The sequence below is a fragment of the Phyllopteryx taeniolatus genome, chromosome 13, assembly GCF_024500385.1.
Source record: "Phyllopteryx taeniolatus isolate TA_2022b chromosome 13, UOR_Ptae_1.2, whole genome shotgun sequence".
Lineage (NCBI taxonomy): Eukaryota > Metazoa > Chordata > Actinopteri > Syngnathiformes > Syngnathidae > Phyllopteryx > Phyllopteryx taeniolatus.
Window position 1 is genome coordinate 6,208,585 of NC_084514.1, and position 15,544 is coordinate 6,224,128.

The window sequence follows — 15,544 nt, forward strand, 5'->3', positions numbered from 1 at the left end:
TGAATCCCAGCGGAAGGAACTTTTTTTCATTACATTTGATATTTGCCACTCTCATTACTATCGCTACTTTTTTCCACCACCTCCTGTAGAAACATGGAAAATAGTGCAAAACAGCGAGAGAGCACACACAGGCACAACACGTGGAATTACATCAGATATCCCGTTCATGATTTCTATGCATGAAAAACCTTAAATGCAGCATCATACGTGGCTTTTCCTTCATTATTGTATTGTAAATACATAAAAACAAAAAACATGTATCCCCAAATGTTTTCTTTTTTTTTGTAATGTATTTTTATGCACTTTATGTATTCCATTTATTGTTTTCTCAATGCTTAGCAAGGCCAACAAAAGTACACTAGTGTGGTACTTGTCTAATTTGTGTATTGTAGCCGGTTACTTCCTGGTTCATGGACGATGGCAAAAAAAATAAAAAAAAGGGGGCGGTACCATTACAATTGTGGGAAGGACGTGGACTTCTCCATTGATGATTCTAAAGGTGGAAAATAAATTCCACTGGATCAATAAAACATTTCACAATTCAGCATGGTCTTACAGCCGTGCAGCAAGTTAACAGGGATGTTTATTAGGGATCGGCATTATGATTGAGTAGTCAAATAATTTATGGTTAAGAATTCTGTCAATTTTGTGGAATTGATTATTGATTACTCTTGTCTTGAAGCAAAAATGGCGTGCACTGTTTATTCAGTCTCAACTAGTTTTGCTGTCTAAAGAAGGATAACACAGTGCCAGCTAACAAAGTAAGTTGTGCTACATTGACGCATATCCAATGTTGACACTCGTGTAGTTGTTTTCTTGATAGTTGGCCATCATGTGGGTTGTTGCAGTTGTTCACACAGTGATATCAGTTGGATGCAGCTCAGAACTGCAGTGTAAATCCGCCCTAAGAACCAAAACTTGGTCTGAAACGAAGATACATTGCTGTGTTCACACCTTACCTTACAGACTGCGCCAAAGATGTTAAACAAAGGTGTTACCCTATGACCTTGCCCAGTGATTCTCAAACTGTGGGCTCTCTCTCGTGGTAGGTGAAATAATCGCTGCCCAAGTAGAGGTCAGTTCAATACATTTGATTTAATCTTTAACTCATTCACTGGCGTGGATATTTATAGACTTCGTCAACTAGAATCAAACCGTTTACTGGAATCAAACCGTTTACTGCCAAAGACGCATATATCTGTACATTTTTTAACGGGAAAGTGTAGAATTGAATGCACTTTCTCAGTCTCGTTTTTGTTGTTTTAATGTTTGAGACAAAATTATGAAAAGGACTATTGATGTTGGACTTTCCGAACTCATACGATGTGGAGTTTTCTGCTTTTTATTTTGTTGCCAGTATGAACTGACCTGGAACCTTAAAACCATGTCTAAACGTTCAGGAAATCTTTTTTAAAAATCTCGACGGGAAAGGCAAAATGCAAATGCAGAGCCTTTGATGCTGGATGAAATGAGGTGCTGTGAGGAGGACTTTGGTCAAATTCCAAATTTTAGTGCGGTTACACTTGAACTTGAAGGTACATCTGTTGTTCCTATAGGGACCCCGATAAATCAGTGGACTTTTTAGCAAGGTGTTGCCAAGAGGTGTGTCTTCAACAAAAGGTGCTGATTTTGTTTTTAAAGTGCCAGCAGCGGAACTCGACAGCATATACCTATGATTAGTCTGTGAGTGCCTGCCCTCCTCACAAGGCTACACTTTTTAGGCATCCTAATTACAGGGTGGTGAGTTGTAAAGGTATCGAGACTAGAAGAATAGGAATTGCGAAGTCCCTACAGGCGTGTTTGACTGGTTCTCTCGATGAAATGTAACCACTAAGAAAAGTTACATGTACTAATTTGTGTGCAGTAAACACCTTTGTTTTTCATGCAGCATTGTTTTCATTTTGTAGGCATGTGGGTGTAGTCTTGTGATTGCGATCAAGGATGTTGGTTCAGATGGAAGGTCAATACAGTTGAAAAGCCCTTGAGGAAAACACATACTTGGGATGGTCTAACTTCTGTAAATATCTAGAAAGTAAAATATGTGAGCATCTGAAAACTACATTGGTGGGTTTGACGGTGTTAAACTGGACTTAAATGTACATCTACAGTTCTGTAGGTAGAGTAAATAATGTAAAGTTATTCTCTAACTCCCCCTACTCCAATACAACTATAAAAATGAGTAACTCGCTCGATAACAAAGTAAAATCAAGTAAAAAAAGCAATATTTTTATATTAGACATAGCTTTGGCCTAACATGAAAACAGTAAATAGTTGGCATAGTGAGAGTTCTGTGGAGAATCTGTCTTACATGGGAAATTTTTAAAATTGTCAATTACGTTGCATTGAATTGCATTGTGACATAATGTCAAACTGGGATATAACGTGTCTCTGTCCAGACTTTGATGGGAATTAGGACCTAATGAGTAATGCCAGTAGCTGGCCTTTCACCACATTGTTAATTCAGTGTTAGCATCTTCTCCATGCTCCTTGTGAGTGTTTTCATTTTGTAATTGACTGTTTGTTCTGTTAAATAACCAGCAGAAAGTGCATGGTTTAGTGTGGCTCTTCTTTTTACCCCCGCTTCACTCAAGTAGCGGCATATCTGGAGCGCAATCGTGAGTAAAATTTTGGCTCGCAACACAAAACCAGAATTCTACTAAACAGTGAATCTTAACTCGAAACCGTCGTAAATTGGGGCGCCCATAAGTGAAGGTACCATCTGCTACTTCTGTCATAGCCAATACATCATTTTTCTACTTTGGATTGGAAGTTTTGTAAAAATTTAACCAGCCCAAATGACACATTTGGAAGACCGCATTGCTTTCAGCTGGTGTCAACGACTTCCTATTGTTTGTATGCTGTGCGTGGGTTTGATTGAAACCTGATCCAACCGGGGGGAAGCTGGTGTTTAGGGTGAAGTGGACGGGCCCTGGTGCTGCCTGAGGGGTGTTTATTTGGGCGGCTTCACTCGGCTTCCCTGTAATCATGGTCCAACCCCACAGGATAGAGGGGATAAATGAATATGTTGGAGGGGAAGTCGTAGATGACTGTTTACCATTCTCATGGGGATGAGAGGAAACAGCATGGGAGGCTTGTGTGAGTGTGTGTGTGTGTTGGGGGGGGGGGGGGGGGGGGGGCATTTTGAAGCATTTGCAGATGTTTGTGTGATGGAACACGGAAGAAGGGGGAACATTCTGACCACCGCAATCTGTTAATGAGCCGTACCCCTGCAATTGAAGCACGTGACCGTGTGGCTTCTACAAAAGGACATCTTGATTTGGATTTGGAGTCACATGATTTGACAATAAAGTAATAGACAATAAGAGACTGGTTTGGGACTATTAAAAATAAGTGGAAAAACTGATTGCAAAGTGGCTAATGTACGAATATAAAGTTGGGACTGAACAAGATTCTATGACTTGACTCATGACTTGCTTAACCCAAGTAATCACTTGACATGCTTGACATGGGGATTTGACTTAACTTGCTTGATTTTTGCCAACTTGGGACTTGCTTAAAACTTGAAGGTTAAGACTTGAGACTTATTTATAACGTATGTGAGTTACTCCCACTTCTGGTACTGTAAATACCCTTGGCTATTTGGACAAAGAGCAATATTAGCTGTGTTCCAATTTAGGGAATGCATTTGATTGAGGAGTGAGATATCCCAAGATTTGGTATCGCCATACCAATATTGATACTAATACATGATGTGGCGGCATCATCAAATTGCTCAGTCTGAATTAATTTTCATGACCTTTTAAGGAGACATAGAAAATAAGACAGGGTATGTAGAGCTGAATTGAATTTTGTTGGATGCATATATTAACATCATTCGCTTCTGATAAGCGATATCACTTCGTTCTAAAGCCGCCGCTTGCGATTCCAACTACATTTCCAATCTTCCCAAAACTGCTCGTGCAGAGAGGGTATGTTGACGCAATGTGACAAAAACTGGAGGGAAAAAAAAAAACACAGAACAAATTAAGATCGTATCTCAAGGCACCACTGTATAGTGTATGAAATGCTGCCTCTATGAGTTAAAATGCTTTGCCTCACCCCCACCCCCCACATCCTGGGCTGGAACGTGCACACTCACTTGATAAGCTGTCATCATTGTAACGAAAAGCCGGACTCAGTATGCGAGCTGGCATTTTGCGTGCGACCCTAAAACGAGGTGACTGTGTGAGGTTTTCAAATTTCTGTTAAAATACTGTGGTAAAAAATCATTTTAGAAGTCAGGGTAAACGTTGGAACACGTGACACAACTAGGAAATCCCCTGCAGGCAAAACTGTTTACAGTTTATTTACTCAACCAACTGTAAAAGTGGGGGGAGGGTTTGGGGCTAGTTTTGTTTGAAGTTTAAACTTTTGTTTGAAGGGGTGTGTACAAATAAAGCATTTTACGAAATTATTGTAAACAATTTGACAATGTACTGTACTTCAAGTAAAACAGGCGTAAAACAAAATAAAAGCTATATGTACCACAGTTCCCCGGGACATAAACATGGACGCCCACAACACTGTGAAGCCACCACCGGAACGTTAGCCGTCATTAAAGATGATATTGCGACGTTACCATTAATATGACTACAGGGAACTATGTCAGTAGGTGCTGCTGTTTTGGTTAGCAACATCGTTCAAAGGGGCTCAGCAGTCAACTGAGATAATCACAGTTACTTCTGTTTGTTTTGTTTTTTTTCCTGATTGGAGCCTATTTGAGGGAGGCATTTATTCCTCCTTAGTAATCCAATTGGGGCGCAGTGTCTTTTTAATGAAATAGCAGAAATAGTCGAAGGAAATAAATACACTTTTCTGAACAATAAGTTGCTTCTAACCACTCTTCAGATGCTCCTCTTGCTCTACAGGAACACTTATCATCGTTTCGACATCATGCTAAATCATCTCTAATTCTGTGCAAAGACGTCTCCACACTTCAAATTAGAGAATGTTCATATTGGTAGGTGCTGCTGTTTTGGTGAGCAACATAGAATCCTCAGTTAACTGTTCCCTCCAGTTACAATCTTTATTTTCCTAGTGTGTGTCTGTTCGAGTGGGCGTTTATTTGTGAACCAACTGGGTCTACTATTGTTGGAAATAACGGCGTACATACACTTTTCTGAACAATACGTCTCCCCTCCTCAGCTGCTCTCCCCCCATGGGCCTCCTCCACCTAATCCTCTCCAGCTCATCTGGGAACCACCAGCAGCACCCCTCCATGAAGAGATGCATTGTGCCCAGATTATTTGATTGTTTTCAGATGTCAGAGTTTTTCCGACACAAACGCAGGGGAGGGAGGGGGGATTATGCCTTTGGGCCAATAGACACTCCGGGAAGGGCGGGGTCCGGTGTCGAGACATACGAGTCACAGGAAGTGACCCCTACAAAGGCCGATGACAAACAATGCGCTCTCACAAACTTCTGCAGTCCTCCACTACGGAACGTACCACTCTTGCCAGATCTAAAGGGGTGGCACTTGTAGGGAGGATGGCGTTAGTCTCCTTGCTTTCTCTTAAATGCGGCATCCATTCATTGGGTGGCCAGGAAACCACTTCACTGAAAAAAAGTCGCCACATGGGAAAGGGAGACAAGTGGGCCGAGGCAGGAGGTGGAAGAAAGGTGGGAATCGGCTGAAGAAAATGCTCGGAGGCGGAAGCAGGGGGAAAAAAATGGAGGATAGTGACGGGAATAGAGGAAGAGGAGCGTGACGGTGAAGGAGAAATGGTCTCGTCAAGCGTGGGGTCCTGTGCCTGTCCAATAGCATGAAACCGGCAACTTGTGTGCAGGGGGAAGCAGCGCATTAATACTGAATGGCGCTTTTGTTCTCAATGCCATCCGAGCCTACAAATGACTCTGAATCAAGGCGAGCGTCAACAGGAATTCCCACTCCCATTATCCCCCCCCCCTGAGTGTTCACGTGTGATTCCCTGCATGGCAAACCTACAGGAAAACTGAAGCGCCGGATAAATGAATAAAAACAGAATGTCTGGATTGGAAGCGTGCATAACACCACCCCCGTGCGCTGTGTCACGCATGACTCACCGCAGCAAATCGCAAGCGGCGTATAAACGTCACAGCGAGGCTTGCTGTACATTCACGCCGCGCGCTTTAAATAGTTTGGCCTCCTCACCCAATCCACGCATTGAGAAAATTAGTCAATCGTACACAAATTAAAGAGACACTGATCATCTTCAGCATATCTGTTCAGATTTAGAATACATTTGGTAGCACGTTGGATGAGTTGTTAGCACATCTGCCTCACAGTCGAGAGGTTCTGAGTTAGAATTTCCACGTCGCATGAGGTTTCTCTAGGTAATCCGTCTTGCTCCCACGTTCCAAAAGCATTCATGTTAGGTTAGTTGAAGACTCGCAATTGTCCATAGTTCTGAACGTGTGCATAGTTTGTCAATATGTGCCCAGTGATTGGCTGGTGACCAGACCAGGGTGAACACCACTTCTCTCAGCCTAAGTCAACTTGGATAGGCTCTAACTCACCCGCTCCTCTAATGAGGACAAGCGCAATATTGTCCTTAGGTGTGAATGTGAGCCTGAATGGTTGTTTGTGCCCTGCGATTGGATGGCGACGAGGCCAGGGTGTACTCCGCCTTTTGGGATAGCCTCTCGCTCACTTGCTACAATCATGAGTACAATCACTACAGAAAATGGATGGAGGGCATTTAATGTCCATTTTGTATTGAGTAACCAGTCTCCTGTGTCACATTCGACTCCATTTTCTGTTTTATGGTTATCATCACGCATTTCCTTTATGGCATCACTAGTACCTGATACAAAAAGCCAAAGTACTAAAATGTCCATTCTGTATAAACATACTTTGTGCGCTTCAACCTCCTGGACTCGAGCAAATGAGTTTCTTTTTCCGCCATGTCAAAGACTGTCTAGTGTGCTACTAGCGCGGGACATTTAAGGGGAATGAGAGGAGCCGATTTGATTGGACAGGTTTGAAGTCGGCTGTGATCACGCACGCAGCAGCGCAGACGTCAGCGCAGCAGATGCGTTGGGGTGTGCTGGTCGGCAAAATTACCAACACTGGGTCTAACCCGTTACGCCACACATCGAGCCGGATTTACGCCTTTCACGAAAATAGAGCCCCTAGAGTTACTTAGGATGCTCGCTGAGCTTAAGTCTCATGCGACGTCATTAACGATGATGGTTCTAACGCCAACTTTTGTTTGACTTGAGCCACATTTTCCCCATGATACTTTAGTTGAACTGCAAACCGTACCGCTTTTGGGGCGTTTGGAAGTTCCACTGTACTGTTTAAAACAATACAAAGTAAGGCTGAATAGACCGTGTGTATGTGTGTGTGTGTGTGTACTCTGGAATGCACCTGGCCTGATATACAGACGCAGGAATGTTGAATACCTTCTTCTCTCGCCCAGGGAGGCAAGGCTGGAATGTGGCCCAGGCCCCATTCTTCTTCTTTCCAGTGTGCGCACATATACACACACGCACCTGTGTGTTTGTGTAGGCTTTTATGTTCAGGTTCAGGGGACGGGTCGTGGTGGTGGTGGTGGCGTGACATGGGTGTGGATACAGGCACTTTGAGGACCAAACTTAAGTAACAGAGTACAGCGGAACTGTAGTCTGACCCCCCCCCCCCCCCCCCCCCCCAAAATGTTAGATTTTCTGGAAAAATAGTGCCTTCAAAGTCCAAGGAAACTTCAAACTATCATCCTGCATGACATCAGCAAGTCTTCCAAGACCACCGTTCTTTAATCCCACCTAACATTTACACTATCAAGAGTCCTGCAGTATCGGTTGGATTAATTTAGCTGTTTTCTTCCCCTAAAAATTGGTTTGTTAAAATGTATCTCACGACATCAAAACGTAACTGCTTGGTTGATTTGTTGTAAATAATAATGCCACTCACTAGGCCACACCCCTTAAAGTCACGCAACATAGCAGACCACATACAACACATGAAAACTACAGACAGTTATTGGACTTTCTAAAACCACTTTATTTCATTGCACTCACTTTTATTATTTTTTTTAATGCAATACAGTGCTATTTTTCTTTTTTTTTCCATTTTAAAAAAACAATTAAAAATGTGGTGACTTTTGGGGGGCTGGAACGGATGAATGGCATGTCCGTTCTTTTCAATGGAGAAAATTCATTTGATGTACGACCTTGATCACGTAAGGAATTAAATCCATAAGTCAAGTTATAAACATGAGGAGAAGCGGCTCAGAAAATGGATGGATGGAAGTTCTAAACAGCACCAACATGACAAACACTTTTTATTACAATTTCTGCACTGATGTTTTACAAGCCTGCAATTAATTTGTTCACTTGAGATGGTTTCCTATTCATTCGTTTTGAAATCAGAACAACTCGGAAGTCAACCAGCGCCACATGATCGAATTTGGGTGTGGGACGGCATGTGTTATTTTAACATGCGGTGAATACAGACGTAATTTCGATGACGCTCCTAGTATTTACACAACAGCGACCTAGAAACAATACAAACAAGCACATAAATTTTGACAGGGACATAAATAGGAGCGCGTCGACGTCCGCCTCCTTTCCTGCTGCGGTTTGTAAGACACGCTAGCCATGCTCGGCTTGGCTGTTGCACGGAGTAAATTACAGAGGATAGGAAGCATGGTCGGGGGCGGGGTTCTTGGGGGGCAGCTGGGGGATTCGGCCTCCGTGGTTTATGCGGCGGTCACAAACCAGTAAACACACATGCATGCTTGAAAACTTTCTAGTCTTAATTAGATCTAAGCAGCCTGTTTCCTTTACTGTGACTAGCTTCATCCAGTAACACTTTTGATAGAAATATTTGAGGATTCAAATCCATAACGTTGACGTCCAGCTTGAGGTCCACGTACTAGTAGGCTCTTTGTCCCCACTAATAAGACAATTCAGCGCACAAGTAAAACGACTGTCCCTGACTTAGTAACCTTTACCACTGCCTGTGCCACTTTTGGCCGACTAGTACGCAATGAAACCCTACTAGTAAACAAACAAACAAACAAGTCTTTAGTACACAGTAGGCCTAAACGACTTTAATTGTTATCGTTTACTTGTTGTTTGTGCTGCCCAACAACAACAGCAAAAGAACAAAAATCATTAAAACACATAGTACAAGAAATAAAATGTAGATATTGTTCAGTACTACTATGCATTACTGTACTAGTATGTTTAAAAGGTGTTTAAGATTGTAAAAAATGTCTAGTAGAGTCTAGTAGAGGTTAATATGAACGTGGGGAAGATTAATACGTCTGGGGAGGTTCATACAGCTGATAAATAATCATACAAATATGTGATCACTATTTCACGGATTTGACCTATTGCGGGAGTGGTCTGGACCCTAATCCTCGCGATAAACGAGGGATTACTGTACTGCCTTTCAATACTGTATGACATTTCTGCACTCTAGTTGGACAACTTTGGCATACTAGTCAAACAGTTACATATTACCAGTGAGGTAAAACTACTAGTGGGTATTTAGGTGCTACTAGTATAGGGCATGACACATACCTACTTCCTGGCCCTCATACTGTTAGTGCACCATGGTAGTTTTCTAGTAAGGTTTAATTGCATACTAGTAGGTCAAAAGTAGCACTAGTCGCGGGAAAACATTGCTAGTAACAACACAATCATTCCACTAGTGTGCCCTTGTCATTCCACATTCTATTCTCTTATTAGTGAGGACAAAGAGCCTATTAGTACATGGACCTTAAGATATGCACAAACTACTTTCCATAAACTTTTCCGATGGTCGGCACGTCTTTCAGCCCTTCTCTTTACTACCAAGCGTGTCGGAGAAGGAGATAGCGATAGCGTGCTCACAGTGGCGTCATTCAGAGCCAATTTCCTGCATGGCGGTCTTGAGACTCGCACTGCCAATTGATTTGGGCCTCGGCCTTTTGATCTTTTGTACAACACCGGGAGGGCAGAGCTGGCTTCTCTAAAAAAAAAAAAAAAGACAAAAACAGACAAACAATAAGGGTCCTGTGTCCCGTTCTGTGAGACTTCAGTTCAGTGAGCAAGTGAGTTTTTTTTCCACGGCTGTTCTGTGCCTTCTTAGGCAAAGATGAAATGTACAACGAGAGAACACAGAGAACAGGAAATGGAGGTTAATGGTATGTGTATCAGTGTCCTGGCTTCTCAGTGTCCCAGTGATGAGCGATGACTTGTTTTACAGTGGTTGACTTCTTTTTACACTTGTATAGCAATGTAAAAAAAAAAAAAATAACAATAATAATCTAATTGGGCTGAATACTTTTTATATTTAACTGTTTTTAGAGCTTTACTCATTCTTTCACTTGCATGACTGTTTCGAATGTTAAATGTAGGAGTTGAACGTTAAGGTGATGATAGTCAAGACAACATGAACTAATTATTGATGTCATTTCAATTTTATTCCAATTGTCGACCTGCTCAAGCTCCCCGCCACCATCTGTTGCACAGGCTGCAACCCCCGACTCATTCATCCAATCACATTCAGACATTGGCTCATCCAATCACATTCAGATCCCTTCATGGCCTCGCAGACAGACTCGCAAGAGTTTTATAACATATGACTGCCTTTGTGACAGTGAAGGTGTCTGTGATTTGTGATTGGATGTCTGCGGGAAGTACCACTGATGTTTTGACGAAACGTTAGTTGGAAAGTGTCTTTATGTGAACGAGGGCCATATGATAGAGTTGTTGGGTCACATGCACGCTTCTCCTGTTCCATAATATTCCTCAATGATCTTAACTCTCTTGTTCATTGTTTACATACAAACAAAGAAGCCTTTTCTGAGTTTTCTGCATAAGCTGTACATGCACGGCCCGACTGTGCTTTGTTCTTACCATCCGCCCATGCAGGTAGACCACACACACGCACACCAAGTGATGGACTGCTTGTGCTTGTGGAAGCTCACATGTAAGCACAGAAGTGTGTAAATGAACAAAAAGCACGAGTGACGTTGCTCGGTGAAATTTGGAGCGATTTGCACTGCTTCTTTGTCTATTCCTTATTTTGGTCTGTACTGACACCCTGTGACTGAAGATTGAAATACAGTTTGAGGAAAAACCTGTGTTTCAGCAGCACCATCTTGTGACCACTAATTTACCTTGTTCCGTTCTCACATTTTTTTTAATTTTTTTTACACTCAATTACTGAGCACCTGGTCGCCAGCCAATTGCAGGGCACTATAGAGAAACGACCATTCACACTAAAGGAACATTTTGAGTCTTCAATAAAACTACATGCATGTTTTTGGAAAGTGGGAGGACACCGGAATACCCAGAGAAAATCCACACAAGCATGGGGAAAAATGCAGACTCCACAGAGGTAGACCGGAGCCCGGATTTGAACCCACGACCTCTGAACTGTGACGCAGTTGTGTGAACCAGCTCGTCCACCGTGACACCGTACTTGAATTTTAGGGGAGTAAAAACTGTAGTTAAACAATAATTGAAATGTATTGCACGGTAAAAATTGTACCTGCAGTAAATAATGCCATTGTTAAAGTGAAAATAAAAGCTAAATTAAATTTAGGCATGAATCCTTTCATGTTTCACTAGCTCGTTAGCTCACTAGCTCACTAGCTCTTTAGCTCGCGGCTCCGGGCTAGTGAACATAATAAACAGTTAATTTTCACCAACGAGTTCTCATATTATTTTTTTTTTGCTCAAGAAAAGGAAACTGGCGTTCATTTTTAAGAATATCAATCCATTTTGGAGCAATCGGTAAATAACTAATCACCCTTTTTATTCATCACCAAAACCAATACGCCATCATCATGTATTCGTGGGATGTCATGAACATCGGGGTCAAAGGTAAAGAACAAGACTCTGCTTTTTGAGTCGCTGATTGTTGTATTCACTTGACTGTACAGTATGTCTGTAATATGACTAAGCATGAGCACAAGTCAGCATAAGAGTAAGCTCGGAACCAATTTAAGCAAATTTACCTTCAAAATTACGTAAAATTTGAAATAAATAAATAAATAAATAAATAGTAAATTGAGCAGTGGAGTCTCATGAGCCTGACTCGATCGGACATTGACGTGCCACTGAACAGGGAACGCACCAACGCCAGTGCTGTGCTCCCTTCACATTTGCATTTATTTATGTTTTTATGCCCGCTTGTTGCACGTTCTCTTGGTTGCATTCTTTGCCGACATGGCTCCATGCTGGAGCAAAGCTCCTAGCCGTTGTAGGATGATACCCTGCGATATCGCAAACAGCCAAGCACGACGCAAAAAGGGTGGGGATTGTTAAAAAAAGGGGGAAAGTAACTGAGCTGTTGTAAACAGGCTCACAATAAGCGCTGACATGCTCCACCAAAGAATGTCACGTCAAAAATGCCGAAAACAATCCAAAACGGGTTTACCCAACCCAAATTATCTTGCTAACCTGATAAACAAAACAAAAAAAAAGTGTTGTTATGGGACGTTTTAGAGAAAGTCAGGAGAGCTCTTGTAACAGGCTGCCAACTCAAAAGCGCCTCTGAAGTCATCTTGTCCTTTTTCCAACTAGACGCAGAATTTTAGAATGCCAGAAGCAGGTGGCTTTTAGGCTGGTACAACCCACAGCAAATTCTCCTGCGAGCTGTCAACATGGATGGGGGAATACCTCGCCTTCCCGAATCTATTGCCTTTGTGATCAGTGCTCCCTGGTTCATGTCATTCCATGTGGCTACTGTCCCTATTTTGTCCACCTTGCAAGATCCCAAAATCTCAAATTGAACAAGAGCTCCAACCTTTACCTCTTTTTACATCTCTTTTACGCCATAGTGCCTTAGTAGTAGAACACAAATGGTTAGTCTTAGACTGACTAATATTAGCACCAAACTTTGGGGAGGAGAGTGATGATGGTGACTACTTGTTTTTCTCTGAGATGGATTGTAACGGGAAAGTTCAAGTATCGCTAGTGTCTCGTGTCTGCAAGGTATCTTTGACTACAAAAATGCCTCATCGAAAATGGTCTACATGCAGTGTAAACAACTGAAGTTTTGGTTCAGGTGGGTAAGGGCGACCAGGAATATAGATTGGATAACAGATAGACGTCGTTCCTTCAAGCAACATTGGCTTGCTCTCTGCCTGATCAGGACCTGCCCTCCGTTGTGCAGAGTGTTTTCCTGTTAAAGCATGAGAACATGCGGGAGCGCCTCTTCTATGCTGTCTTTACGCTGTAAATAAAAAGTCTTATCCTGTTGTTCTCTGTATGTGGAGTGAAGCATCTTCAGTAGCCAATGTGACTGTGTTTGAAAAGTGTTTTCGTTTATGTTTCCAGGAATCGAGTATCGACAGTGTGTACGTACCGCTTGTCTTCCATCAGCGATACCTTCGACTATGAGGGTGTCGGGTCTGACTATAGATACATGGAGGTATATTCTAATGTATTGAGATGATATACATAAAAAGATCAACAGAAGCCTGCAGATGACTGCAGATGTGATTTATTAGCTGGAAAATGCAGTAGGTGCATAGCCTGAAGCCTCACACAGTTAATTTGAGAACAATAAATCACGTCTATAGTCATCTGGAGGCTTCTGTTGCACAATTTAGGTATGTCATCTCAATCAATCAGAATAAATATATTGTGATTTATTGATATGTAGCTGTAGTATCCTCCCGATCAGTTCCATTGTATGCTAAGATGAGCTAAGCATTAACCTGGTCTTACCAACTATCTAAGATGCTCGTGTGCGCTTCCCAGTAATAACTCGACCAAGATTTCGTGTTCTCTGAGGAAAGAGCCTCCGTTTGTCTTGTATGACAGTGCCACAAAACGATCGTGTCTGACGTCTCCAAGCAAATGAAGACTTGTTTTCAGGCCAGATCAGTATTTACTTAGCAACAAAAGTTAAACATTGAATTGGCTGCTTATTGGAAATAAACAAGGGTGAGGGGTAAACAAGGTCAATAAAAATACAATAAATACAATAAATTGGTAACGTTACGTGTTTGGTAACTGTAAAACAGGAATAAGCCATGCTACCAATGTATATCAGCGCTGGCTAACTTTTGGCTTGAAAACGGTACACGTGACACACTGGCGTGGCTTTGGTGAAGGGCGCAGGGGGAGCCGGGTGGCCGTGGGAGATTGAAATCTTAAAGAAGTTTGGAAACTACAAAGGCTGACCTTTAAAGTAGAACATGGGCAATGTCTATTGATTAAACTTGAATCATATTTAAGTCGCTAATTTTAGGACTTGATTGGCTAAAATGTATTTGACCTGACCTGGGGCCTTGATATTTATCAGTGTGTAGAACACGGTTTAAATTCATTCGTAGACTGAAATTTTGAAAGTTTGCCAGCACAAGAAAATCCGTATTTCTCAAAACGTGTGGACATGCACACCAGTATGCAATCTGTGTTGATAAATCCCCCATCTTCTAAACTGCCAAACCGAGCCTCATTTCCATTGAGAAATGCCTCCAATCGACCATACATGGTAGCAACAACCCCTTTAAGAATGCGGGGATTTGACTTTTCATCTCCAAAAATGAGGGCAGAGGAAATGGATGATCTCTGCACGACTGACATTGAAAGAGAAACTATCAGAGAAGTGGCAATGCAACCCAGCTATAATTTAACTTTATGGCTTACAGAAACCAAAAAATTAATGTTTGGAACAATTAATGCATGCGTCGCCAACAATAGAAAAAAAAAAAAAGAAAAAAAGACGTGGGACGGAGAATTTACCCGCTGCTGTTAATTCTATCGATCAGAAGAAAAGAGAAGTCTCAGAAATAAATATAAAAATGGTTTGACATCAAACTCCTTGTCAAAAAATGTGTCACGGCCCACAGATGAGTTATCTTCAATTAACAGGGAGGACACGTCTGGATAGCCGTATTGCAAGCTTAATTGGGAACACGTGCATGGCAACTGGATGTAAATTGCGGCCAGGGAAATAATCGGTTTATTGTTGATTGCGAAATGCCGCATATCACCCGTTAAAATGTCCCGGTGACCAAAAATCCCAGTGACGACAGAAGCTGGTTGTACACTCTGATGACTTTGGTGACACTCTTTTCGCTATCCTACCACAAGGTTTTGTTTGTACACATGGTCAGAGCCTGACCAGTGAAAATTTAACACACGTGTCCACGCATGCATACGTCCAAGTTGATACCCTACCAACTCTTATGCTATGATGTATAGTGCAGGGTCACCTTGTGAAGCAAATATCATGAAGATTACCGGTATTACATCTGGACCAAAGGACTATTGTTGATAAAAGTGGGGGGAAATGGAATGGCAACATGCGAGGTTTGCAACTCGAACATAAGAGACACAAGTATGACATCTCACTTCCTCCATCACTATAAAACCCCCAAAACACTGATACCTCGTCGCTTCATGTTTGTGTTTAATTGATAATACAACAAAGTACAGTAATAGACCACACACAGAATTGTTTGGAACCACGAAGAACTTTGTGATTGCACACTGATGCTATGTGCACCGTGGCAAATGTGTGGATATATTTCGTGACTGAGCAAGACTGTAATGTCAACTGGACTTGCTTGGAATTTAATGGGGGCTTGACTTGGTTTTGACTAGAGACTTA

The 15,544-nt window shown here is 42.0% G+C and overlaps 1 long non-coding RNA gene across 1 annotated transcript in view; it reads left to right on the top strand.

Moving 5' to 3' along the window:
• The first annotated feature begins 565 nt into the window (after window positions 1-565).
• The window catches only part of LOC133487800 (uncharacterized), a 38,079-nt gene continuing 23,100 nt past the window's right edge, over window positions 566-15,544 (top strand). The window contains exon 1 of the long non-coding RNA XR_009791452.1: window positions 566-761. This is a non-coding gene — a long non-coding RNA (uncharacterized LOC133487800). The remainder of the gene's footprint in view (window positions 762-15,544) is intronic.